Below are 24,883 nucleotides of genomic sequence, written 5' to 3' on the forward strand. Positions count from 1 at the left end.
ATCCCCTGGTCAGCCCGCTGCTGACACCTTGTGGCCGGCAAACAGAGTTCTTGCCCATTTCCTCTCAGAATTAACGTCAAGCAAGGTGGCTGAGTGCTAGGAACCAGGCCCACCTCCTATTGTTCTTCCCGGGTTCCCCGACAGCGCCCTCCTGGGAAGCCCAGGGCTTCAGGGCGGCTCAGTGTCAGGGCTGCTTAGGGGCCTGTGTGACCCTCAGTGGATGTCCGCTGAGTTTCCTCAGGACCCGGGCTGCCCAGCCCCTGCCAAGCCACGGTGGCAGTCATAGGGACCTCTAGGTGGCATCTGCTGCTCAACGCAGGAACCAGCACACACAATGCTCACCAAAAGACTGGCAGGTGAAATAAGGATTTGCTCATAAAAACAGGCATGAGCCAGACGCCTGAACACTGTTCTACTTTGGGGCCCTATATCTGCCACCATAAAGTGTGGGCATCAGAGGGGTCAGAGGACACCCTGCTGGAAATAGAGCTTGTGGCAAACAGCCTCCGGGGACAGCCATTGAGGCAAATGACACCTTGGAGGTGTAAATCACCCGAGGGACTTGTTCTGTTGTCAGTGGAAAAACAATTCAAATTCTAAGGAGACACTAATGGCAGCAGTGGGAGAGGGTGCCCGGTGTCTGCATGCCTACCCTTTGAGTAAAGGGATCTAACTAAATAGTAGAGAGTCTTGTTACTATTTTTTTTTTTAATTAAAAAAAAATTTTTTTTGAGATGAGACCCGGCTCTGTTGTCCAGGCTGGAGTGCAGTGGCACAATCTCAGCTCACTGCAACCTCTGCCTCCCAGGCTCAAGTGATCCTCCCACCTTAGCCTCCTGACAGCTGGGATTACAGATGCGAGCCACCGTGCCCAGCTAATTTTTGTATTTTTTGTAGAGATGGGGTTTCACCATGTTGGCCAGGCAGGTCTTCAACTCTTGACCTCAAGTGATCTGCCCACCTCGGCCTCCCAAACTGCTAGGATTACAGGTGTGAGCTACCCTGTTAAGCCTTGTTATTATTTTAAAATGTGGGATTCAATGATTTCAGTTCAAGGCATTGTTAATATTCCAAACAATGATCATTAGTGTGGCTGTGGTGAACTTAGATTAATAAAAATTTAAGATAGTTCTATCTGAAAGCACCAGGATCTCCCATTACATTGAGTAGTCAAGAGTCTGAAAGCAATTAATTAATCTCCAGCCCTCTGTTCCCCCACCTATAAAATGAAATGTTTGAACAAATTTGCATTTCTCAAAGTGTGGTTTGTGAACATGAATGCCTCAGAATCACACAGTCTTATTAAAAGATGTAGATTATAAGAGCACTAATCTGAGGTCCGGGGATCTGCATTTTAACCCATTCTTCAAGTAATTGTTATGCACACAGATTTGAGAATCATTAAAGTGATGCAGGGTCTAAGATCTATTGAGACCTATTATGCACCAGGCACTGACAAGAGGTCTTTTCTCTTGAAGAGCCCACAGTCTTGTTGAGAACATAGACAAGTGAATAAAAAGGTACAGTAACTTACAAAAAATGCTGTAAGGAAAAGGAGGAGATAGTGGGTGACTACCTGGGGGCATCATCTCTTCTGCTACCATTCCGATGTTTGTCCCCTCAAAAGTCATGTTGAAATTCATGTCCCAATGTAACAGTAGTGTGAGGTGTTGCCTTTGAGAGCTGATTGGGTGGTGAGTGCTCTGCCCTCATGAATGGACTAATGGTCATCGTCACAGGAGTGGGTCAGTTATCCCAAGAGCCAGTCTGTTACAAAAGGCCAGGTTGGCTCTCTCTGATGAGGCCCCTCTCCGTGTGACGCCCTGGGCCGCCTCAGGACTCTGCAAAGAGCCCCCACCAGCAAGAGGGCCCTCACCAGATGTGCTCTTAGACCTTGGACTTCCCAGCCTCCAGAACTGTCAGACATATATATATATATATATATATATTTTTTTTTTTTTTTTTTTTTTTTTTTTTTGCTTCATAAATTACCTAGTCTCAGGTATGCAGTTACAGCAACAGAAAACAACTAGGCAGCTTCACAGAGGAGGTAGTACTGGAGTTGAGTCAGGAAAAGTGGGTTTCCCAGGGCACTGAGTTCTGCTGAGGGGGAAGGAGGGGCCGTCCCAGACCTCAGGAGCAGCATGTGACTTTCAGCCTCCTCCTGGGGCTGGGCCTGTGAGGCATCTGATGCCCCGCCCCTAGGGTGAGGCCAGCATCTGTAAGAGGAGAGGGATGCATTAAGGATTAGCCTGTGGTTTTCATTTGATCCAAAAATGGATCCAAAGCTCTGGTAATCTCATCTTCTCCTTCCAAAGAAGTAAGAGGTCAGGTCCTCAAACAGGGAATGCCCAAGGGGCCCCGCTCCATGTCCACCACAGCACGCCTGTGGGAGGCTGTGGGAGCGATGGGTCAGGGAGCTGCCACAAAAGCAGGTCTAAGTTCTGTGTTAGCAAATTATGCTTTTAGTAAAAGGCATTTACTATTTAATCAGTTTTTTTCCTTCTTATTTCTTTCTTCTTCTCCCCTTGTTTCCTTTCAATTTTCTTGACTGTCTGGTATTTAAAACTGTCTATCTTCTATAGTATTTGGAAACTGTACCTGGAAATATCTTTAGTTACCTACTACATGGGATCTAATTTCTTGTTCTTAAATTTACCCCATCCCACAGCATGAGTTCGGCCCATGCCTTCTTACTCAAATAGCCATCATCCTGGCCTCCTCAGTCTAGTGGCCTTGAGTACACACTGAGAAGAGTAAAACCAGGCTAAGCACCATCCCATTCATCTTCTGCTAGTGACACGCTGGAGGTTGCTTCTATCAGCTCACAAGAGCTGATTGTAAATTTGCAGAAATTTTCTGAGAAGCTGTTAAGTATAGACATTATTAAAAGTTAAAATTATACACACTTAAGTTATATTAAAAGCAAAGGTAATAAATGCTAAGAACATGTTTCCGTTTTTTTACTACATTATCTTATCATCTATTCTCTTGAGGTTATTTACATCTATTATATCTGCATAGTAGAAAATTATATAAGAATGTGTGGCTACACATGCCTTGCTAACTGAGTTCTGTGACATCACAGTGTTAGCTTGAAATCTGTCATGGTGAGAATATTTACACCATGGATGTAAATTGGCAAGTGCTAGGAATCAGGTCTTGATTTATTGTTTTGTTGCTTGTCTAGACTTAAAGTAATGAGAAATGTTCATAATGAAGATTAAACTCAAAAAAGTGCCATGTCTGTGGCTGTTACATTGTGAATAAAATGAAAATTTGTGGAAATAGTCTCCCAGTATTTGAAAACTATTATCTAATTTAGAAAATAAGTCACTCATGTCATTGATGAATGAGTGAGGTTTCAACTTATGTCTTCGTGGTTTCACTTTTGTCTAATACATTAACATACAAGAAAATATCATTCAACATTTATATCAGAACTACACTCATTCAGCAATTGCAACCAGGTAGTTACAAGAATTCAACAAAAATAAACAACAGCATTCTGTGAGCATCTATTGGTTCTATGGAATTTATAACAGTGTTATATATTTTATCATTATTTATAAATTACATATTCCACATCTTTCATAACAGCAAAATGTGTAATAAACTTACATATATATGGATAATCACGCTTTTTCCCCTCAGAGAGCCCACAGTTAAACATGTACCAGCCCACCATTAATCCACTGAGTTTTGTGTCCGTGGAACACAACTCACACCCCACATCAAGGCAGCGAACACTTTAGTTGGTTCTAATTCCAAAGTGACTGCTGAAAGAAGCATTCGGAGAGTTCATGAAGACCCGGATTCCCATCTTGATCCTGCTACTCACGAGCTATCTGCCACTAGGCAAGCCACTCCGCCTTTCTCTATACCTCACTTCCCTCATGTGCAAAAATGAGGGCATTGAACAATACAAACAATCCTGTCCTTTCCAGCTCTCACATGTCATGGCTTACCCACATGTGAGAAAGGGACGGCTCCGAAGTTGCAGGACCTAAAGACTTCCAAACGTCATCTGTGAGGTCATGTTGTTTACTCACTGTACCTTCAGATGACATCAAAATCAGCCAGAAGGGAGAAGAGAAGCCTTCTTTCGAGCCCTGTCCGTTTGAGATGACATAGCCATGGGCATGGGAACGGAGTGAGAAAGACAGACAATTTGCTCCGTTAGCAGGGCCCTGCCATTCTCGCTTCCTAAGCTCCTGCCCCTCTTCCTCTGGACTTAGGCTTTTCTGCTCTGTGGAGCCTCTTGGGCACTCAGTTCTCCCCACATGGCAGAAGCCAGCCCAGCACAGAGAGCTCCCTAACCCGAGGGATGGTCTACACGAGATTAACAGCGAACTTGTAGAAAGGAAGCACGCTAAAGCTCACACAGGTCTTTCGCAGCCTTCACAAAGTTGGGCAGGAAATGGTTAATCATGGCCGGCCCTGAGCCTGGAGGGCTGCAGGCAGGGAAGGGGCAGCGATTAATTACACTACACAGGAAGTACAGGCCTCCATCCCTCTGCCCTATGGGGAAAGCCATTTTCAATTCCGACCTCAATGTGGAAGTGACTCTTCCTGCCAAAAGGAGTACGAGCGTCCCCGCCCCCACACCACAGCAGAACCAGAAGAGAGAACACAGGGAGATGCAGCACCAGGGGCAGGCAAAGCCCAGGCAACGTGCACAGGAGGCAGCTTGATGGAAAAAGCTTTCCTCAGTGGCACCCGATGAGACAACTCTTCCCATACATGCACCGAAACAGGGAATCAGTAAAAAACAAAACAAAACAAAACAAAAAAAACCCAAGAAAATGCAACTTTGTATGGAACAGGAATAACAGGAGACACAGACAAGGTCAGCAGAACCTAGGAGGAGAGTCCAGACACACCAGACATTGCCTATAGGTTCCATAGCAAGGAGTGCAGCCTGGGCAACATAGTGAGACGCTTTCCTCTTTTTTTTTTTTTTTTTTTAAAGGTGTTTCTTGTTTTTTCGATACAGTTTCGCTCTGACACCCAGGCTGCAGTGCAGTGGCACAATCTTGGCTCACTACAACTTCTGCGTCCCAAGCTCAAGCAATTCTGGTGCCTCAGCCTCCTGAATAGCTGGTATTACAAGTATATGCCACCACACGCAGCTAATTTTTTGGATTTTTTTTTTTTTTTTTTTTTTTTTTTTTTTTTTTTTTTTTTGAGACGGAGTCTCGCTTTGTCACTCAGGCTGGAGTGCAGTGGCGTCATCTAGGCTCACTGCAAGTTCCATCTCCCTGGTTCACGCCATTCTCCCGCCTCAGCCGTCCGAGTAGCTGGGACTACAAGCTCCCACCACCACGCCTGGCTAATTTTTTCATATTTTTAGTAGAGACGGGGTCTCACTGTGTTAGCCAAGATGGTCTAGATCTCCTGACTCCGGGTCCGCCCGCCTCGGCCTCCCAAAGTGCTGGGATTATAGACATGAGCCACCACGCCCAACCAAATAAGGTTTTCTTCCATTATTCAGGTATAGTGGCACAGGCCTGTAGTCCTGGTGTGTGCGGAATTGGTGGGTTCTTGGTTTCCCTGACTTCAAGCATGAGGCCATAGACCCTCACAGTGAGCGTTATAGTTCTTAAAGATCGTGTGTCCGGAGTTTGTTCCTTCAGACATTCAGATGTGTCTGGAGCTTTTTCCTTCTGGTGGGTTCGTGGTCTCGCTGTCAGAAGTGAAACTGCAGACTTTCGCAGTGAGTGTTAACAGCTCTTAAAGTCAGCACGTCTGTAGTTGTTCGTTCTTCCCAGAGGGTTTGCAATATTGCTGGTTTCAGAAGTGAAGCTACAGACTTTCATGTAAATATTATCGCTCATAAAAGCAACGTGAACCCAATGAGCAGCGGCAAAATTTATTACAAAGAGCGAGGAAAACAACACTTCCACAGCGTGGAAAGAAACCCAAACACCTTGCCACTGCTAGCTCCGGCAGCCTGCTTTTATTCCCTTGTCCGACCCCAACCACATCCAGTTGATTGGTCCATTTTACAGAGAGCTGATTGGTCTATTTTACAGAGTGCTGATTGGTCCATTTTACAGAGAGCTGATTGGTTCGTTTTGACAGAGTGCTGTTTGGTGCGTTTACAACAATCCTTTAGCTAGACCCAGAGTGCTAAGCACGAAAGTTTTCAAAGTCCCCCCTAGGTTAGCTAGATACAGAGCACCAATTTACAAACCCTGAGCTAGACACAGAGTGCTGATTGGTGTATCTACAATCCCTCAGCCAGAATAAAAGCTAAGTCCCCACCAGACTCATATGTCCAGCAGGCTTTACCCAGTGGATCCCGCACCGGGCCGTGGGTGGGACTCCTCGCCAGTCCCCCGCTGTGCACCTGCACTTCTCAGGCCCTGGGTGGTCGACGGGACCCAGCGGGGCAGAGCGGGGGGCAAGCTCTTGTCGGGGAGGCTCTGGACGCGTGGGGCCCACTGCGCAGTGGGAGGTTCGGGCATGGTGGGCTGCAGGTCCCCAGCCCTGCCCCGCGGGGAGGCAGCTGAGGCGCCTCGAGAACTCCAGCGCAGTGCCAGCCCGGCGCACCCACCGCAGTTGCTGGCCCGAGTGCTAAGCCCCTCACTGCCCTGGGCTGGTGGCGCCGGCCGGCCACTCTGAGTGTGGGGCCCACCGAGCCCGCGCCCGCGCCCGCCGGAACTCACGCTGGACTGTGAGCGCCGCGCGGGCAGCCAGGTTCCTGCCCGCCCGTGCCTCTCCCTCCACACCTCACCGCAAGCAGAGGGGCCGGCTCTGGCCTCGGCCACCCCAGAGAGGGGCTCCCACAGTGCAGTGGCGGGCTGAAGGGCTCCTCAAGCGCTGCCAGAGTGGACGCCGAGGCCGAGGAGGCGCTGAGAGTGAGGGCTGCTAGCACATTGTCACCTCTCATCAGGTACTCAGGAGGCTGAAGCAGGAGAATCACTTGAGCTCGGGAGTTTGAGGTTGCAGTGAGCTATTACCGTGCCACTGCACTCCAACCTAGGTGACAGAGTGAGAACCCCCGTCTCTCTTTTTTTTTTTCTTAAAGAATAAATGGAAGGCATACCAGAAGCCCACTACGTATTTTTTATCCATATTTTTAGTGAAACTAATATATGATTTAAAAAAAACCATACGTAGTTCCTATTCCATTTTTCTGTTTGTCTAAAGGCCCAAGCTGAAGAACCCCTCGGGGAATGGTTTCAGATAGATCACCCTGACCTATGGTTAAGCTCCAGGTTGTGATGCTCAGGGTGGGAAGCCCCAGGTGAGCTGCACCATCCCCCTTCTGCTTTATGGACTGGGGTCTTCAGGAGGTCTGTCTCTGTCCTGGTGTGCAACACGTTTACATGTTCACATATTCTCATCAACCAAGGCCCAACCAGGAAAACAGCATCTCAGGCCCTTGCAGCCAGGGGAGCGCAAGGAAGGGAAGGGGGGTCCACAGTGATGGAGAGCTGAGAAGCTGGGCAGGGGACAGTGAGAAAACCCTGAGGCTGAAGGAACAAACATAAGAAGACTTCATGGGAGCTGCAGTTCCTAAGAGCTTTCCAGAGGGAACTGAGGAAGGTGGCTGAGGGAGAGAGAGAGGGAGAGAAATCCCGTCTCCCATTGGCTGAATACAGCCAGGGTGAGGGCCCTGCCATGTGGAGGAGAGCAGTGAAAGTTGAGAAATGGATCTTAGAGCAAACAGGCCCAGAGCCAGCACACTTGCTATCATCTAACCTTGGAAGCAACCCCAAGAGTAGGTCTCATCATCTCCGTATCACTGAGAGAGAAACTGAGCCTTGGAGACGTTAAAGACCAACACAGCCAGCAGCACACGGCAGGAAGTAGCGGGGCTGAGAGGGAAACTTTGGTCTTCCGTCTGCACACCCACCCCGTCCATTCTTCCGTGGCCCCACAGCAGTGTGGAGGCAGGGATGGCTATTGAGCAGCACGGCACTTCCAAGTTGGTTCCACAGTAGCCATCCGTACCCTCCTGGTCATTCCTATGCCAGGAGCCACGGTCAGGGTGCCACATGGTGCTCTGGCATGAGAGGAGGCCATCCTGGCCAGGACTCACAGAGGGCCTCTCCAACCTCTCTGAGCCCCCATTAAAGGCCTCTGTGAGCTCTTCAGAAGGACAGAACAATGGGCCAACACTAGGCTGTGCCAGCTGATTATTCAGCCCTCCTTCTGCTCCCTGGAAGCTCCAGCCCTGCTGGACGGGTGGCCTTCTGTGTTCCTCATGTTAGATGGCCTTGTTCCCCTCTCAGTGGGGCTGGTATTTGGTTGATCCTTCAGGCTCCCATTTGGCTCATAAAACACAAACATCTGCTGGGGTTCTGGTTGGCCTGCAGCAGACTTCAGAGTGGAGAGGGATGGAGGAAAGGTGAGGAGAGGGAAAGGGGGACTCGGGCCGCCTTTCTGGGGAAGTTAATGAGTTACTCTGTGATGTGGTGGGGTGGGAGGTGGGCTTTATCAAGCCAGAGCCCTGATCAGCTCCACAGAGGAGAAAGGAAAAAAGAAGATGGATTTTCCTGGAGTTTCTCTGGAAAGTCTGAGGGAGTCTGAGATGCTTTCCTCCATTGCCGCGCTGCCTCCAACTGTTCCATTTCTCACCAGTTGGCTATTATTTTCTAATGCATTTTGATAATTACTTTATCAATCAAGACAGATAAACAAAAGCCTAAATATACATCTGAGTGAATGAGTTCCCAGAGCCAACCAGTCTTCAGTACTCTGATTTTTGTGACTTTTTTTTTCAGAGATGCTTGGGAAACAGTTGAAGGGCTCCATTCCTCATTTACGGGTGGCCCAGTAGAATACACTAACCAACCTCTGCCCTGCTGGCTCGGATGTATAGGGTCAAAGGAATTCAGTTAAGGAAATGGTGTCTAAGCAAAATAAGTCCCCTTAAAAAACTCACCTAAAGCCTTTTTCTTATGAGAATGGCTCTTTGCTTTTGATTTGCTTATTAAATCAACAGATGCCTGGATCAAGAGTTGAGAAAACCTTTCACGTGGCACCTTTTAAAGAAGTAAAATGGAGAGAGTTGCATTATATCATTGCAACTGTTTAGAAAGAAAAAGTGCCAGTTACTCAATGAATAGAGCTCATATTTCAGAAGCCAAATGCTGTCTAGTTATACTCTGTGAGCGCCTGGACATAAACCCAGCCCATTAACCTCATCTTTATCTCACAGAGTGGCCCAGCCCAGCCAGGCTTATTAAGAGCCTCAAGGGAGAAGCCAATGAGCATGGCATTTGAGAAGAGGCACCAGCCTCAACTTCTGCCTTCGTCCTAATCTAAGATTTTGGAATGAAAAATTCACTGGGGCCCATGACCCTCCTGAGCTTCCAGGCTTTTTCACCACGTGCCACCCTACCCCCTTCTCTAGTTTTCATTTCTCAAAGTATCAGTGGTCCCTCCCAGGAGGGTCTGGGCCTTCTTTCTCCCAAAGAATGGCACAGGACTAACATATTCAGTGACTTTCCTGACAATCCATGGCAGGTACTGCAGGATATCAGACCTGAAGGAAACCATCCAATTTATAGCTGCTCACGTAAAAGCCATCAGGAGGATCATGAAATGATTCTCCATATGGTGCCCTGAAGCTTCCAAAAACTATACGAGAGAGGGGCTTGGAAGGAATTCTTTCCCTTTTGGAGACAAGGAGGGTCGAAGCCAAGCATCTGTGGCAACCTGGAAAAGACACTCCTTTCTGACACCCACCTCCACTGCGTCCCCGGGGCGGCCTCGAGGATCAGTCTGTGACAGCCCAGGCCCACAGGGTCACTGCCATTGGCCACTTAGGCTTGTCCATTAACCAAGCTTATGTTTTCTAGCATAAATGAACTCTACAGTTACATTGTGTGGAGGCTTCGGGACATGGTTTGCCAAATGGAAAAACATTTGGAGGTTGGGAAAATATCTTGCACATAAATTACTGAAGGCACAGAGAATCTAAAAGAGGGATGGAATCAGAAGCCAAGGAAAAGCCAGGAGGGAGCCAAAGAAAAACGGAGAGAGAGACAGAGACAGGGAAAGCAATGTAATGATTTCTCTTAATGACCCGCCTTCAGACCAAAGGCAAAGTTCTAAGCTGTGTTTGCATCTCATAAAAGCCATGTGCCTGAGTATTAGGAAAGATCCTTTAAATGGCCAGATCAAGCTTCCATTTTTCATCCCTTCTGAGTAGAGCTCTTCATTGATTATGTTAAGTGCCGGCCCCCAGTTAGAAACACAAAAGGCTCATTGTCTTTGACTGTGGCAAAGGCCAGTACACACTTGTTAATTTCCTGATTTATAACACTGAAGAGATGGAACTGAGAGGGGTGCTTCCTCTCTCTCTATGTCTCTCTGTCTCACTCTCTCGCTCTCGGTGGTGGTGGTGGAAACTATTAAAACAGAGGCAGATCAGGAAGTTTGTGATAAAGAAAAGCCAGGCTCTGGTCTGACATACGATCTCTCTCTTGGCTTAAGTAAACTTGCTTCTTCAAGGCTTGCCATCAACAGAGTGCGGCTCACGTTTCACCACTAAATCTGAGTCAACAATCTCTAATCTGGACACTGGGTTCGGAATCCAGGCTCAGGTTGCACTTGGAAGCTGACAGCAGGGACAAGAGCAGAGAAAAATACGGCCTTTGTTTCTGGTTTGATCGTCCCCACCGAGCTGAGCTGAGGTCATGTGTCGTTTTCTGTCATCAACAAGATAAAAGTTTGCACCTTTCTGGCCCTGAAATATCTCTCCTGCCATTTATATTAAGGCCAAGAAGCTCTCTGGCCCAGAATCGGAGGGCCAAGTTTGTGGAGAGCTTAGATTTGGAGTCCTTTTCATCTTTCTGACATGTGATACCGTGACATAGGCAGCCCTTGCGGGGTTGCTATGCAGATATACAATTTCTGAAAAGTTACACCCGGAAAACGAAAACCCTGGGCTGGATTAGCATTTCACAAAGAACAGGGAGAAAATGTGTAGCAGTTAGGCTAAAAAGCTAAAAAAGGAGGAAAAAAAAGTGAATTAAAGTTTCATGAAAACAAACTCTTTTTTAAAGGATCAATAAGTATAAAAGTATCTTATTGCATTCCTGGCCTTCGGTCCGAGCCCTAATCCAGCCACTGTGTGCGAAGGAGATACTGTGAGCCTTGTGGTGGAGATTGAGAAGGGAGGTCTTGGTGTTGGGTGGGGTTCAGTCATGCTGGGGAGTGTGAAATTCAAGGGCTTAGGTACGGTCCTGCTATTTTATAAAACTCTTCTTTTTTCCTTTCTACCATTGTTTTCATTGTTTTTACTTTGTACCAAGCCTTCTCTTTCGTTTAAGTAAACCTAGAAAGAAAAATAAAAACAAACACATAGTCTGAAGGTTTTGGCTAAATATGTTTCAGTCTCTACCTTCCTTTTCTTTACCAATGTCAAAGGCATGCCTTTGTGTGTGAGTGAGCCTTCCAGAGCTCACTCACTCACAACCTAGCCTTTCCTAAAAAGTGTTTTTTTCAAGTATTTCCAACACCAGAAATTATTTTACATGAAACATTAAAATGGAATGCGATTGTTTGCATGAGACATAGGAGACTGGAAATAATGAGAGGTTTTTCCTGTTATCCCTGAGACCTAGTGACTTCCAGCTGAGACCCTTACATGCCGTCGTGTGAGCCAGCCGTGTCCACACAGCTGGAGAGGCGGTGGCCCCTTGCCTGCTGCTCAGGACACCAGTACACTCCAACAGTTTTAACTGCAGAAGGTCTGGAGGGAAGCCCGGAGCAGGAAATAGGAAAGGGGGTTTTGAAGGACACAGAGGACATGGAGAAGATTCAAGGAACTCAACTGATACTGCTCCAACAGTGGAAGAGAGGCACAGCAGCCAGGGAGCTAGATACCAAACAACTCTGCCTGTCCATGCAGAAGGCAAAGATGCCTTACCCTGGCCCTTGCTTTCAGGAGCTCCAGGGCTGCTTAGAGGAAAGCAGAGGAGGGGAAATAAGAACAGTAAGTAAAGGGCCACAGAGTGGATCTCCTTGAGCATTCTTATTAGATTCAGAAGCAGCAATGTTTACAGAGTTCTCATAGAGGATGGGAATTTATGGGAAGTTTGTTAGGTAAAAAGGAGATGGGCAATTGACTTTTTCTGTAACTCAAGAGATGAGAATCACTGTTACGTTCCTCTATGTCACTTCCAAGGTTGATGCTCTCCAAGATGAACTGACATGTGTGAAAGTGAAATGAGGTATTCCATAAACTGCCTCTGTTCTCATGTACACAGCATGCAGACATGCATCCATCCACAAGAGAAAGGCCCAAATGGGAGTGTGCAGTGAAATGCGGGCTCTGAGCTCACACTCCCCACGTATAGTTCCAGGCTGTGCCACAACTGTGTGCTCAGTTTCCTCATCAGTAAAATGGGAATACTAGGACTGACCTCACAGGTTGTTGTGAGGTATAAATGAAGTAATTCAACTAAACGACATTTAGCAGTCCTTGAAGAAATGTACATTACAATTAACAGTGGTGTCTACTCCTTCTTGTAGGAGTTCACTGTCTGTTGATTTGGCCCAAATCTGCACGTGAGGAACAGCTGAGGAAGGAGAGCATCATCTGTTGCCTGAGGTCTGTAGCAAGATGGAATGGCATCATCAGACATGCATCACTCTGGCTGATTGAGATCCAAACTGAGTTATGAGCTGAGTTGATGCTGGTATTTCTGCATCCATCAAGAACACAGACTGCCCTTGGGGGCAGTGGGTTCAAATCTGGGCTCTATCACGTCCTAGCTGAGTGGCTGAGCAGACCACTGAACCTTCCTGGATTGTATTTTCCTCATCCAGAAATGAGGATCACAGTGCCTGTAGCACGTGATTTTGTGAGATCTGCCTGAGATAGTCTGGGTGAATGTTGTGGGGCCTGACACATGGAGTTTCTCAGCATGTCTGTCGTTTTATCCAGTCTTTCAGCCGGTCAACTGGGGATCTGAGGCATAGCCCAAAAGTGACCATGGGGCTTGGATTCCGTTCCCTGCACCCTATGCAAAGTGACCCCACATGGGTCACAGTCGGTGCGGCCCTGGCAGCTCTACTGGTGCTCCTGTTCACCGTCCCATCTAAGCAAGTGCGAGGCAGGGGGGGCCTGGTGTGCAGTTCAAAAAATCGGAACAATGGGAAGTGGAAAAAACCCCTGGCTCACTTGCCCTCTGCTCCCTGCCCCAGGAAATTTAACACATATGCCAAAGTGTCCTCGCTCCTTCCCTTCTCTGAGCTATGACACAGGCCCCCAGCCCCTCTCCTTCAAATGTTACCTACAGATACCTTGACAGTCCTGTTTTAGATCTTGTCCAAAACCAGGTGTCAGGAGAAGTAGCAGTCATTTTTTTTTTTTTTCTCCAAACCTAATATGATCGTCAAAGATGTCTTGATCTCATTTAGTTGGTTTAGGCACCAACTAAACAATCTGAACTCTGCCCTATGGCCTCAACTGCCAAGCGCCTCAGGCTGTAGCGAGGCAGCTCAGCCCTGGAGCCCACTACTGGGTCCTGCCTCTTACTATTTGTAACACCTTGGACAGAAAACCCCTTTGTCTTCATGCCTCAGTTTCTTTGGCTGTGAGATGGGGATGATGATACTATCAGTCCCTCACTGGGCTGACGTGAGAAGTACATGAGTGACTGTCAGGAAAGCCCTTAGCACAGGGCCCTGCACAGAATAAGCACCTAATGGCTGGGAGCCACCTCTCAGCCAAAGTCCCCCTTCACTAGAAGAATGACATACACAGATGGCAACTGTTCTTCCCACCCACAGTTGAGAGATAGAAGAAGAGGCATTTTCTGGGTACTGAAGACTATCTTTCCATCTATAAATGTGTTCAAGGGTCAAGGAATTATCTCATCTGGAAGGCACTTTTGGCAAAACGCGTAACAGTTGCATGACCTGGAATCAGCATTCAGCACAAATGCGAGGGCATTGGCTGAGTCTTATCCCATTTGTGTTGCTCCCAGCACTTAGCCCTGGCCTTGCATTCAGAAACCCAAAGTGTGCTGGCTCACTGGCTGCCTCGGGAGTAGCACTGGCACCTCCCTCAAGGACTAGAAACACAAAATGAAACTCGGGAGTCTTTCTGTGTTTGCTGCACAACTGCTCTGATTTCCAGGGTCTTATTGTCTTCTTCTGTCATTAGGCTAGTAGCATAAAGTTGGTTCAACTCAGCCAACACTTTCAGTTCCAAGGGCAGTGAGTAGCTCTTCAAAGATGCAAAGTGAAGAGGGCCACGGTGCATCCCTCCAATGAGCCTGGCAATGTGGGAAGACTGTTCAGCACAGTGCTAGAAGTGGCCTCTGTCCATTTAAACATGGGTGATGGAAGCCCAAGGGAGAAGCAATTAATTGCCCCTCAGGGATTCAAGTTTCGCTTCATGGAGGGGTGGCATGTAAACTGATCCTTGAAGGAGATGGTTTGTTAGTTTTTAAAATAAATAATGACAATGAGGGCTTTCCAGGGGCTGTGCATGAGCTCAGGAGATGAGAGGCAAATAAGGCACAATTCCCATCCTCAAGGACTTTGCAGACTGGTAAAGCGCACAGACAGATGAGCGGCTGGAAAAACTGAGTATGATCTGCACCAGGGGAGAGGTCAGCACAGAGGGAGTGCCTGCCCCAACAGGGGAGGGGAGGAGCTGGTCCATGCAGCTTCCCGGACAAGACCTCATCTGAGCAGTTGGGCTGCAGAAATTGCCCAGGGAAGAGGAAGGACAGACATCCCATGTGCAAAGGCACAGGAGGGAGAGAGAGCAGGGGCATCAGGAACCAGCTTCTAATCCTAGGCAGGTGGCATGTGGGCAAGGCTGGTGACAAGGGAGTGGGAGTGGACTGGGCTGGGAGGCAGCAAAGGCCAGACCCGGGCGGGGAGCGGGGGGGCTTTGGGTGTTATACCCTGCCCTTGACTTTGACTTAGTAGGCTACAGGAATCACTGTAAAGCTGCAAGGAGGTATTACATGTCTCAGGGAGGGTCCCTATTGAAGCTATTAAAGGAGGCTAAGCATCTGGCCCTTGGGGTACACGGGGTGGCTGAGGAGGGAAAGGAGTTCGCCAGAGTCTTGAGTGCCTGTGCACCTGCGCCTCAGTCTGGCTTTTGGTTGTGCCATCTGGGTGGCATGGCCTGGCACTTATAGGTCTACTTGTGGTTCAAGCTGCCCATCCCTTATCAGGGGAGCACCTACCTGCAAGGGGAGGGCGGCTTTGCAAAGTTATGAATCCAGGCTCCAAACACGTGATTACATAAACCCTGGAAAACACTGAGAGAGCATCCTAGTGAGACCAAGAAGTGGTCCATCTTTTCCACAGCCCTGTCTTCCCATCAAGTATAAACCACTAGGGCAGGGACTGTGAGTTTTCTTCCTCTCTGGCTTCCCCTCAGCATCAGGCATAGGGCTTTGTGTTCCATGGGGGGATGATAACCACCAAGGAAAATCCTGCCTGACTTACTTTTCAGAAAGCAGAATGTCCTCTGCGAGTCCCCGCATCCAGTAAAGGCGAGGCGTGCACTCACCATTAACACACAATCTTCTGGCTTGATTTAAAATGAGGACCACTTTTGAATAAAACTGAATCACTGCCACACATTTACAGAAAGTCAAAGACTCTTCATGAAGATGTCAACAGTTTTTCTCCACACTGGAGGTAGGGGCGGGGTACTGGCACCTCCAGGCTTGAATCCCATTCGGCAACTCACTAGCCCTGTGACCTTGGGTGATTACTAAACTGCTGAGCCGCTGCTTCTTCGTATGTAATAAAGGGAAAATAAAGGCCCTTCCCATAAAGATTATTGTGAAGATTAAATGAGACTAATATGCAAACACTCAACATGTACTCACGCTTACATACATTATTGTTTCTATTTATCTTTATATATGGTTTTGATATCCCAAGAGAATTGTGCATTCAGACAGCAGTAAGATCATGAGAAGGAAGAGGAGGAAAAGGGGTGCTGATGGCTTATGAGATGCCACAGAATCTCTCTATGCTGGAACAAAGGTACCTTTTGTTTCCAAAAGGGTCAAAATGTTTGCTTGACAATCTTGGACTACAGACAAAAGCAAAATCAATATCCTGGATGACTGTCTCCATGGCCAAGTCCAGATGAATAATGCTATCAGGACAACCACAGCCAGGTGCCTCGGCCACTGGCACGGCCTTGGCGGGGGGCTTGCCTCGGCAGAGTTCAGACGGAGTCACCGCCATAAATATAACCCTGCACCAGGAAGCCTCCAAGATTCTCTCGGGCTCCAAGGGAGAAGGAAATCAGGTCTCCGGAATCCACAGGATGGTCTCTTTGAGGGAACTGCTCATGGTGCCTCAGATGTTAATGAGCATTCATTTTTTGAGAAGAGAAATCAACTAAGTGTGGTACTCTGAACAGGTCGAGTTGCTTTTCTAGGCTTCTGTTTTTTCATATGTAGAACAAGAGAACTGAACTAGATTTACAATGACTAGAACTAGATATTAGCATACTTTCCACCTTAGGAACTTTCTGATATTTAACTCAGGTACCAAAGAGCCAAACGGACCCACCCCATTCACATAAGGCTGAAATAAAAGTCTCTAGTCAGTGGGATGAGATGGTGGGTGAATGTGAGTGGAACCCGTGGAGCATGTTTGCCTCCATTTGATGGTGCTTCTTGAACCTTAGGCCTGAACTCTTGGAGCCAAAAAAGATCAGGACTTGAAAAACACTTGGAAGGGACACCACACCTTGGTCTACAGGCCTAAGCACTCACTTCCCACACACTGTGTGCCGTCAGTGATGGGCATGGTTGGGAAGCAGGCCGTGGAACGGATGGAGTGGGCTCTTGTCTGCAGACAAGCGTGGTCTAGCAGGTCAGGAACAGACAGTGCTATCCCTGTAGCTTACCATCTTTTAAAACTCCTTAGTTCTATTTTTTAAAATGTTTCCCAGGGGGAGAAAAATGAACACCTCTGTAACAAAAATAAAATAAAATAAAATAAAATAAAATAACAACAGTAGTCATAATAATGAGAAAAGCCAAATAAGCACATGTAAGTGCGTTTTTTTCCTTCGAGATTTATTTTTTGTTTGATGAATCTGACACCAGTCAGGGAGAGGAGAATGTTGTGACCCAGCAGAAAAATACGGCCCCAGAGGAGGGGCGGCTTCTTCCTGCCTGGGTGGGTTTGGTGCTGGGGTTTATTTGTTATTATTTTTTAATTTGTTGCTGGAAGTTTTTCTTTTGTTTACTTTTATAAATCTCTCCCCAGGCTTGCGAGCTTCCCCTCCCTCCCACCTCCCCTTCCCCTGCCCCCAAATTTCATTTTTAAAAAGCGAGCTTGCTCGCCAGGTGTGTCCCCCAAGCTCTCACAGCTCTAATAAATAAGGAGCACCTGTAAAACAGTAGCTTGACTTGTGAAGTGACTCTGTACAAAGGAGAATCTAGAAATACAGTATGTACACCGCATCCTCAGGCCGTGGCGCTTCAAGGCTGGTGCCACACCGTCCTGGCCCTGCCCACCCGCGACTCGCCACCCCTCCTGCTGAGGCTCCACGGCCTTGTGGGGCAGGGGAACCTGGACCCCTCCAGAGGGAACAACTGCTTTATTTGAGTTAGTAAACAGATACACTGAATCACAAGGTGATTTGATTTTTTTTTTTTTTTTTTTTTTTAGTTTTCTTCCTTTTTTGATTTTTTTCTTAATTTTTTCTCTTCTTTTCTTTTTTTTTCTTTTTTTTTTTTTTTTCTGTACTCATCAGAATGGGATACTCCACAACTGTCTCACCAACTCAGTGCCAGTACACATGCTCTAGAGGACTTCTGGACTCGCAGCTACAACTGTACAAGTGCACACAAGTGAATCTACCCTGTTATCCTCCACCCACTGAATGAGGATTGAATTGCACATTTCTCTTAACCATGACAGGAGAAAGCAAACAGTGAAACAGAATCATGGGTGATCTTTCTCACTTTCCCTCTTGTTTTCATTGGTTTGTCCATACCATTCTAATTATCATGAAAGGGCTCTGCGTATAGAAAGATTGTCTCACTGACTTCCTGGATCACCGAAAACCATCAGGGTTGAAATTTCATCCGAGTCTTTCCTGACGCCCAGCAAATATTCCCCCTCGGATTATTTTACACCTTGAGGGCATTTTGGTCTTCAGTTCAACACTCTTGCTCTGTTCCCAAATGGGGCGCTATTTAGGGGAATTTAAAGAGAAAGCTGAGAAGAATAAACATTTACCGAGTTCTCTTGGCATTCAGTCTCTGAAAAACCACAGTATAAACTATTCATGCTGCTTCTTACATCTGTCAAATCGAAAATTAAAAGCCATAAAAGTGTAACACTGAAAATATGGCATCAAAAAGGATAAAGGTGGCCTTTGTAAAAATAACAAGAAAAGTATATTAGCCAATAAAATATTCTAACTCTTCATTTAAAAGTGCATCCCGGGCAGGACAGAGATGACTCTGAAGCGTTGGGCCTCCAGGACCACCCCTCTCCGCCATCAAAACGTGAACAGTATAGGTCCAAAACCATACAATGCAAATCACAATTCTTAGTGTAGCAGCAAAACCACAGCAGTTTTTAAAAAGATTAAAAAAAGATTTTTTGTGTTCCAATCCATATCATCTTCCAGCCTCAGCCGCTGAGCCTTGAAGACGGGGCGGGGAGAATACCTACATTGGTCCTTGTGGCTTGTTGGTATTTCATTTTTTTTAAAAGCCAGGGGTGAAATCCCTAAGTTCCTCTGGGGAGAAGCAGAGATGGTGGCAGCAGGAAGGCTGGGCCTGCTTGGTGGGTCCAAGACGCGCGGGCTTCTCTGGGCTAGAGGCCATCGAGGGAGGGCTGCTTCCTCTGAGATGCTTAATGACAGGAAGCGGCTTTATTTGCTTGAGTTTTAGCCAGAGGGGGTGGTGAGCTGACCAGCTGGTGTCATTGGATGGCGTGACATGGTTTGCTCTGCGCCCTCTCTCCATGAGCGTACCCTGTGAGTGAGCATTCCTGGAAAAAGAGCAGAAGGGGCTGTCAGAATCCACTGGACCGATCGATCCCCCTCCCTCCACCCAGCTGGGGAGAACCCAGGCATGAGTCAGACAGCACCGCACTCTCCAGCCACCAGGGCAGACCTAGGATGAGCCCCAGAACCGCTGCAGCACAGCGTGATTTCAACAGGAGTTTCATTCACGGTCTGCTCAGGTCAGCCCTGCCAGCTTTGTGTGAGGAAATGAAACTCAAGTCGCTTTTTGGAATACCATAATGAGCAGGGTGTACCACGCCCTCATCCAAAGACCACAGCATCCTTTGCAACCCAGCAACCCTTCCCCCTCCACATGACTGCATGCTTAACCAGCAGGAGGCTTTTTTTGTCTTTACTTTTCTTTTTTTTTTTTTTTTTTTTTTTTTTTGAGACAGGGTCTCGCTCTGTCGCCCAAGTTGGAGTGCAGTGGCACAACTGGCTCACTGCAATCTCTGCCTCCCAGTTTCAAGGGATTCTCCTGCCTCAGCCTCCCAAGTAGCTGGGATTACAGGTGTGCACCACCATGTCCAGCTAATTTTTGTATTTTTAGTAGAGAACAGGATTTCACCATGTTGGCCAGGCCTGGTCTTGAACTCCCAGCCTCAAGTGATCCACCCACCTTGGGCTCCCAAAGTGCTGGGATTACAGGCGTGAACCACTGTGCCCAGCCCCAGCAGGAGGTCTTTTGAGTCACCCAAGGTCACTCCAAAGCCAGGTAAGGTCACGGGGGACCCTGGAGCTCCAGACCTCACTCCTGTAACCCGATGTCTCAGCTCTGGTATTTGCTGAAAAGAGGGCCAACAGATTCACTTTTTGGCAAGTGGAAAATTACCATGGACACATATACCTATCTTCAGAAGTTTCCCACAAAGGCAACTAAGCTGGAAGAAATGCCTGCTTTTCTCCGTGTGTGGGTCTTGCCTGTAAAAGGTGAGCCATTCACATGTCTTCACGTCCAAAACAAACAGTAGCACTGGACTGGAAGAAAATAAACCAACCAAGAGCCTTGGGGTCCCAGGGCAGAGGCTCTGAACAGGATTTTCCACCAGGAAAGTTAGTTTCTGGGGAAGGCTCATCCCAACATTCACCAAGACATGAGGCTCTGCCTCTTTATCCCTGCAGGCTTCTCTCATTTGCTGCCAGTCGCTTGGTTTGAAATACAGCTTCCTGAGGCCACTCAGTCACTCCTGGGAGCAGCCACTTAGAAGTCTGCCAACTGCATGGTAAAGCCCCAGAGGTCAGGGGCTTGTCTGTTTTGCTCGTGTCTCTACACCCAACTCCTAGCTCTGGAGTTGAACTCCTAGCTCCTAGAGTCTGGCCCGCTGTGGGCGCGCGACACACTTTGATCACGTGAGTGGGTCAGGCGGCTCTCTTCTGCCATGCCCCAAAACAGCACCTTTTCTTCCTGCCAATAAATGAGGCCGTCAGAAATGTGAATGGGTAAAATTTGGCTAAGGTGAGGTGGTGACAGAGGACTTGTAAACGTCTTTACAACTGTTGAGATTATTCTTAGAACAACGAACAAATAACTCCAGAGAGGTGATAGAATGTAGGACTTGAAGGGACCCCAGAGATAATACAGTACCATTTCCTCATTTTATAGTGAAGAAATGGAGCCAGAAAGCGACCTGGTAGCTTGCTTGGAGTGTTTGCAACATGAATTTAGCAAGAGCAAGAGGAGGTCAAATGCCCATTGGGAGGACTAAGTAGAAGCTTGTGCTTTGAACCCTGCTATCCAAATCCTGGTGTTAATGGCAACAATAATCAGCAGCAGCCAAAAACAAGGTTTGAAAGTTTCACTGTGCACGACAGGAAATGCCTGAGTTCCCCCAATCACATTAAATCACCAGATCTGTGTGTACTTAATATGTATATTAAATAACCAAAGTGAAAATGCAAAACACCACAAATATGTAATGGGGGTGGAATTACAAGGCCATGGAAACCTTTTCATTTGGCACGGTCAGATTTGGAAATGTGGATATTTATCTCTGAATAAAGAGTTCACATTTGACTGTCTTTCTTTCTCTCTGTCTCTCTCTCTTTCTTTCTTTCAAATAAGTGACAATGGAGAGAAGGGATACAAAAACAAAAGCACCAAGATCCACCATCAAATGTGAGGCCACAAAAAACTGAGGAGCTGCAGAGATGACAAGTGGATCCAAAGACACCGGGGTCACTTCTTCTGGGGACAGTTCTTTTGCATTTAGCAAGCACAGCCTGGAAGTTGCTGTGGAGGGAGGGAAGCCATCCCCACCTCTGGGCCTGGAACCAAGAGTGACTGAATCTTGTAGTTAGAGGGGGCCTCCAAATTCTTTCTTTAAAAGGGAGAAGGGAGAGTGTTTAACATTTTCCTCCAGTAACTGGGAAACACCACCATTTTGAATTGCTTACTTAAGAATGCTGCAACTGCTTTTTTTAATAATGTAGTTTTTTTCTTTAATGCATCCACTATTTTAAAAAAGGAATATTTCTCCAGTAAGTTTCTTTATATTTAAATCACCTTTGGACAAAGACCAAACATGGACAGCATCAGCCTACTTAAAGAAAATTTCCAGGCTTTCACAAGAGACTCGGGAAAACGGGATTTATAATAAGAGCCATTCTGGAACCTTAACTACAGCATTTGCCATCCCAAACACTATAATAATCATTATTATTCTCTGGTATCTATTATTGTCTGGTAAATAATATGTGTTTTCCCCCAAAGTTCTAAAGGGTGCAGCTGCACCACACTCTATTTTTCGCAGCCCTAGTCCTGCTGCTCTGAAAAGCTTGCTCACATGAAGCTTATTTTAAGAGAATGGTAAAGTAGACAATTTGTGCTGTTTCCTTCCCTCTCACCACATACTTGCCATGTCTGGGACACCTACAAAGGCCAGATGGTGGCAGTACAAGTCCCTCTCTGCTCATAACATTTGAGGAGGGGGTAGTATTGAAGGCATCCTCATTTGTCCTTCTGGCTCTGGCTGGTTCAGGGCAGCCCCCTTGTTGGTGACACAGGAAAAGACTCTTGAATCGATGAAAACGAAGAGCCAAGCTGGGCTTCACTTTTCTGATATGTATTGGTATGCAAGGTATGAAATCTAACAGAGTGGGGAGGAAACAAGCTTGGGATTTTTAGAAAGTGATCATGGCAGGAAGTTCCAGAGTCTGGAGCTGGTTCGATTTTGCCCTTGTCAAGCAGAAGATCTTACAAAAAAACTGTCCTCCATGTCTAAATGTCTTCATCTGTGCAAAGGGGAAATTTCTACAGTAAGTGAAACAGAGACCCAAGTTATAGTCCAAATGCCTCTGACTGGCTGTGTGACCTCGGACCTGTTCCTCAGCCACCCTCCCTCAGAGCCCTGATTCCTTCTCCATGTTCCTCAGCCACCCTCCTTCAGAGCCTCCATTCCTCCTCCATGTTCCTCAGCCATGCTCCCTCAGAGCCTTGATTTCTCCTCCATGTTCCTTAGTCACCCTCCCCCAGAGCCTCGATTCTTCTACCATGTTCCTCAGCCACCCTCCCCCAGTGCCTTGATTCTTCTATGTTCCTCAGCCACCCTCCCTCAGAGCCTCGATTTCTCATCCATGTTCCTCAGCCACCCTCCCCCAGTGCCTTGATTCTTCTATGTTCCTCAGCCACCCTCCCTCAGAGCCTTGATTCTTCTACTATGTTCCTCAGCCACCCTCCCTCAGAGCCCTGATTCCTTCTCCATGTTCTTCAGCCACCCTCCCTCACAGCCTTGATTCCTCCTCCATGTTCCTCAGCCACCCTCCCCCAGAGCCTCAATTCCTCCTTCATGTTCCTCAGCCACCCTCCCCTAGAGCCTTTATTCTTCTACTGTGTTCCTCAGCCACCCTCCCTCAGAGCCCTGATTCCTCCTCCATGTTCCTCAACCACCCTCCCTCAGAGCCTCAATTCCTCCTCCATGTTCCTCAGCCACCCTCACCCAGAGCCTCGATTCTTCTTCCTCTGTGCAGTGGGGGCCTGGGTGAGCTTTAGTATTAAGTCTTCCATTTCTCACATGCTGAGATTGTGGAATCTTTCAACAAAAGCCAGTATCAAATATGTAGAATTATAAACTTGAAAAATTGGATTTTAATTTGTTACCAGTATATAAGGAAGCCCATGAACTTCAGACCCTGAACTCCAAAATTTCAGAAAGAGTCTCCTTCTCTCAGCACACACACACACACACACACACACACACACACACACACCCCTATGGCAGAGGTTTGTGGAATACCCCTTAAAGCAGGGGATTCTGGGGAAGTGGCCATACTTGTGCCTCACACTTGGGTTTTCCTCTGAATTGGGCATTTGTCTGAAGGCAGGATAATCACCCCTGCTACATGGAGCATCAGACACACACAATTGTACAAATAAGCCCATTTCTTATGCCATATATGTATCATACATGTACTATGGATGTACCATACATACACGCTGGCACCACAAGGCATGGTCTCCATCAGGCATGTATGACCAGCTATCTTCAGAATTCCAGGCCTGCTTGCCCCTTTTGGCCAGAGGAATGAAATATTTCTCTTTATGAATTGTAACTGCACACCAAATGCATTGAGAGACTCTCTGTCTACCTGGTGAGTCACTTTTCTGTTTCATCAGGGAAGCATGGCCAAGAATGTGATCTAGATACTCATCTTCCTTTATAACACAAAATTTTCCAGAGAATTATAGAGAGCAAAACTGTGCCTAAATACATTCTCTCAATGCTGATACTGTCAAAATACGGCCAATCTCACCTTTACTTCTTTGACCTTTATAGCCTAAGACTTACACTTGCAGCATTTCATAAAACTTCCAGGCAACCATTCCCAAAAGTAAATGTGTGTCCAAAGAAAAATGTCTGTCTTATTCTACATCCCAACATTTCCAAACTAGCTCTTTTGTGGTGGCAGATTCCACCTCTATCAGGAAGCTTGCCTCTATTAATCTAACCCATTTTCTAAACTTGCATTATTTCCTTCCTCAAATACTTTTGTAATTAGCATAATCAAAATCCAGTAGGTCTGTCCTGTCTTCCTCATTTAGAAGGCAAGCTCCCCATGTCTGTCATATTTATCCCCAGGAGTCTAAAACCCTGTGGCATCAATTCTGTGATGTGCAAGAAATGCCTGCTGCCAGCCAGCTTGCCTTTGTCCAATTACCCAGGACCTAGCAGAGATCCACTCACTCGGGCACGTCTGCCCATCACTTATCACAGTTAAATACAGCCATTAGTGCTGGCTGCGGCAACGCTGTTTATCTGGGACAATAACGAGTCCCTGAGGACTGGATTGCTCTCAGGTAGCCGCAGCTATTCTGGTACACTCACAAGGGTAGAGCCCTGCGGTCAATGAACAGAGCCGCCTGCACCAGCTGATAAACTCTGAGCGCGATGCCAGATAGTGGTCCCCACACCAAACCCATCCCAGGAAGGAAGGTTTTTGCCAAAACATGATTCCTTCTCTCCTCCATCAACCATTGCTTCATGAAGAGTTTTTAAATGGCTTTTGCAGGATACAAATTGTTTTCATTTTTGAAGAGGATGGCATCTCTTTTCTTATAGTTCATTAGCTGATGAAGACACAGGCATAAGGCGGGAGATATTGCAGGTTTGGTTCTAAACCACTGCAATAAAGTGAGTATCGCAATAAAGCAAGTCACATGCATTTTTTGGGGTTTCCCAGTGCATATAAAAGTTATGTTATACTGTACGGTAGTCTATTAAATGTGCAGTAGCATTATGTCTAAGAAACAATGTACATTTCTTAATTTAAAATACTTTATTTGTAAAAAAAAAAAAATGCTCCCAATCATCTAAAGCCTTCAGCGAACCATAACCTTTGTGGTGTTGGAGAGTCTTGCCTTGATACTGATGGTTGCTGACTAATCAGGGTGGTGATTGCCAA

The 24,883-nt window shown here is 46.9% G+C and overlaps 1 protein-coding gene across 3 annotated transcripts in view; it reads right to left on the reverse strand.

Moving 5' to 3' along the window:
* Positions 1-17,011: 17,011 nt before the first annotated feature.
* Positions 17,012-24,883, reverse strand: part of SOB (sine oculis binding protein homolog) — a 173,775-nt gene continuing 165,903 nt past the window's right edge. For all 3 annotated transcript variants that reach the window (XM_011736392.2, XM_024791916.2, XM_071096663.1), the window contains one exon: positions 17,012-18,969. The gene's annotated coding sequence lies outside the window, so the exon portion shown is untranslated. The remainder of the gene's footprint in view (positions 18,970-24,883) is intronic.

This window comes from Macaca nemestrina, chromosome 5, assembly GCF_043159975.1.
Source record: "Macaca nemestrina isolate mMacNem1 chromosome 5, mMacNem.hap1, whole genome shotgun sequence".
Classification (NCBI taxonomy): domain Eukaryota; kingdom Metazoa; phylum Chordata; class Mammalia; order Primates; family Cercopithecidae; genus Macaca; species Macaca nemestrina.